This window comes from Callospermophilus lateralis, chromosome 7 (genome assembly GCF_048772815.1).
Source record: "Callospermophilus lateralis isolate mCalLat2 chromosome 7, mCalLat2.hap1, whole genome shotgun sequence".
Classification (NCBI taxonomy): Eukaryota; Metazoa; Chordata; class Mammalia; order Rodentia; family Sciuridae; genus Callospermophilus; species Callospermophilus lateralis.
In genome coordinates, this window is record NC_135311.1 from 34,475,166 (window position 1) to 34,478,836 (window position 3,671).

The 3,671-nt window shown below is 45.1% G+C and overlaps 1 pseudogene; it reads right to left on the reverse strand.

Annotated features, from left to right (window-relative positions):
• Positions 1 to 436: 436 nt before the first annotated feature.
• LOC143641953 (T-cell surface glycoprotein CD1a-like) lies at positions 437 to 3,052 on the reverse strand (annotated as a pseudogene).
• Positions 3,053 to 3,671: the final 619 nt, after the last annotated feature.

Sequence of the window (3,671 nt, forward strand, 5' to 3'; positions counted from 1 at the left end):
CCTACACAACTGCCACAGAAGCTAGGATATGGGGGTTAGAGTTGAAATGTGGGGAAACAGAGGACAGAGGCTTCACACTGTGAATTAAGGAAAGACTTCTGGAGGATGTGATATCTGAAATGCATCTAATGATCCAATATATCTACCAGGAAGACATTGCTAACACTCTGTTCCATTCAGAGTTAAAACCCCACATACCAGGTTAGAACAACAAATCCTGCAAGATTACATTGAGCATATATAGGTAACTGATCATGGAATGAAAATGAATTACAAAGGTTTACAAAGAGAGTTGAAATTATGTCATCTGCATGTGGCATTCAGGTGTGGACTGGGCACCTGGGTAGCTGAGTCCTTACTTCAAAGGGACAGCACTGCTTGGAGCTTCACAGTGTGTCCTAAATGAACCAAATGAGAACAGAGAAATAACAGACCTTCAGAAGGTGGAGGTGAGAACTGAGCAGAAAATGGAGATGGGGCTGAGAAGAGAAGGAAAAGTGAGAAAAAAGTCAAAACAGAAAAGAAGACCATTGGAGATGAGGGACAGGAAAGAAGAATGCAAAGAACTCACCAGTGTTTCCTCAACCAAAATCCAAGACCTGTCAGAAGAGCCAGGGCCACTATCACTGCCAAGAGGACCAAGCCCAGGGGTCTATGAGGTGGTGCAGATTCAAGTGGACACCAGGACATTGTTTCCAATCCATTCCCCATTTTACCCCATGAACTCCCTGTTTGCTGTATTAACCTGCACTATTTTCCTTGAGTTCCTATCTCACAAATCATTCTTCCTATTTTTATCTCATCTCTTTTCAGATATGAATTCTTCTTCTATTCTACATCTTTCTGCATCTACAGATCCATCATTTTAAATTCTTCCATTCTTGAATTTCTCTTCTTTTTGGGTCTGGAATTTCTAAATCCCATTTTTTTAGCTGGTCCTCAAGCTCTGCTAGCAGACCACCTCCACCCATCTCCAGCCTGGGTCCCAGCTCTTACCACCCCAGTAGAGGACAAGGTCCTGCCCTCCTAGGCTGCTGTGCTTCACCCTGCAGGCCAGGCCAGCTGCCTCCTCAGCTGCCACATCCAGGGTTGCTCTGAGATACCATGACCCATCTGAGTTGGGCAGGATGTCACCTCTCTGAGTGCCCTGCTGCTCCTGCCCACCTCGCATCCACATCACCCACACGGGTTTTGGGTAGAATCCAGACACATGGCACACTAGCTGCAGATGATCAGGTCCAGAGCTGGGATCACTGGTCAGCCAAGCCTCAGGCTTCACCGCAAACAATAGGGAAGATATTCAGAAACAGACTCTAACATAGACTGAGAGGTTCAGAACTCCACATGAGACTATATGGATATATCTTTCCCCCTTCTGGAAATGTCACTCAGTATCCATTTCACTTTTTATCCCTAATTTGACTTTAACATAGAAAAATTCTTTGAGATGGAGTATAAGACTGACCTTGTCGCTGGAGATAAGCCTTCCCTGCATCAAGGAGACCCAAGGTGAAACGTGGGCAGGTGTCACTGATGAGCCTATGTATCATATGTTTATAGGCTGGGTTGAGATTGAGTATTTCGCAGGCTTTCTGAGCTTTTGTCCACCCTTTGGGGATGGTAAGAATGTTTCATTTTGAAAGCTCATGAAATCATATCCTTGGATTGCTACCTGAACGAAGCCTACAAAGGCCTTCCCAGAATGCAGTTCACAGCCCATTGCAATCTGTAGATCAAAGGAATCTGGGGAAAGAGGAGTAATGAATTAGAGGAGAAAAATAAGAAAACTGGAGTAAGCAGAAGCCAAAGACAATAGATGCAGAAGAGAGTTTGAGGAGTTTAAGGGAAGGGAGCCAAGTGTGCTTTGATCAGAGGTTCACAGTAACAAGAACTGGTCAGAGCTGGAGGTGGAGGAAGAGATGATAATATGAGGAAGAGAGGGAATTGTTCAAAGGTGATAGTGATGGTGTGGGGGGTGAAGGACTTGATGCAAGAGAGCAGAGATTGTAACAAACCAGGGGGAAAGTATCCATAGTCACTAGGACAGTTTACACAGGGATGACAGAAGAGATTAACTGGGAGAGAAAATCAAACTTAAAGGAGTCAACCAACAAGTGAGGAAGCTGAGGGTACCTGGTTAAAGACTGGGGGAAAGGGTGGCCACTAGATGCCCTGAGGAGAGATAATAAAACAGAGCCCTGCAGTCAATAGGGGCAAAACTGAAGGTTTTTGAAGAATCGGGTTCTGACTTATAGCCTTTGGCCAGGGTGTGACTGCAGTCTTATGCTGAAGAGAGTGGAATTAGAATAGGAGCAGAGAAGGCTGTTCCCTGAGTAATCAAAAGTTCACTGAGATGCCCCTTCCTTCTCCTCAGCAAGGGAACTAAACTCACCTTTAAACATTAATCCAGAAATGTAAAATCCATGATGGGTAATGAAGTGCGTGTGGATAAACCTTTCCAGATCCATCAACTCATTATTACTGAAGTTGCCCCTGGACCAGGGATACAGGAAAATGATGGCACACGAGCTGCTGTTCCAGCTGTGAGTCTGCAGCTCCCCCAACCAGCCTGAGCCCAGATGTACCCAGGAATGGTTGTGAAAAGATGACGTCTGCATGAGATGATAGGAGACAGGCTCCTCAAACCCTGGGGCAAAAGAAAAGAATAGATAGAATGGAAAGAAATCAAACACTTCAGGAACAAACATGGGAAAGAATGTTGCCAGAGTGGTAAGACTCAGAATCTGGAAAAGTGGAGAGCCACCGTTACCTTAGCTGACATCTGCTGGCCCCCAGGGTCCCATGCTCTACCAACAGCCTCCATGAGAGCACAGAGGACTTGAGTAAGAACATGCAGAATGGGGCCTGCTTGGCCCTCGTTCTCTCCAGGTGTGTGCAGGGGAAACTATTGACACACACAAAGACACACACACACACACACACACACACACACACACACACACCCATCTGGTCAGATGCCCCAGTTCTTACCACCTTCACTGTCACCTCCTGGGAAGAGAGCAGTGAGCAAAGGGAGTAGCAGAAACAGCATGGCCCTTGCAGCTGCTACTTCTTTCTCTCAGAGAAGTTGTCCTTTGATTTCTGTTCTATATAAATCTACCCTCACAGATGTCTCTTCTAACTTTCGTATTCAACCAAAAGATGAACTATTTTGCCTGAAACAAAGACAATCTGCTCCCTCCCAAACCTGACCACGTACTCAGTTTCCCATTTCCCCAGCAATTCTGACTATCTTCCCAGTCTTCCAACTTCTCTTATTGTTACAAACTTCCATCCTGGTCATCTTCCCCTATTACAACTACTATGGAACAAGTCTCATGTGGCTCTGAAAAGTCCCTTACCACAAGGGGCACTTCTTTAATTGCTGGGTATGGAACCCAGTATCTTAAGCATTTTCTCTTATTGTAATAACTTTGAATTATCCCCCATATGTCCTCTTCCCTGCCCCATCCTCCACTCCATCTCATTCATATCTCTGACATCACCACTTAACTTCATTTCCTTTTTCAGAAGGCCCTATGATTTTCCTCTGAAACAGTATCACCTACTAAGTCTGTGGATCCTATATCCAGGGCTGGATTTGTGGGGCATGCAGCCAATCTAGTAATACACTTAATGCTCCAAGATCACTACCTTGAATTTTAAAGTAA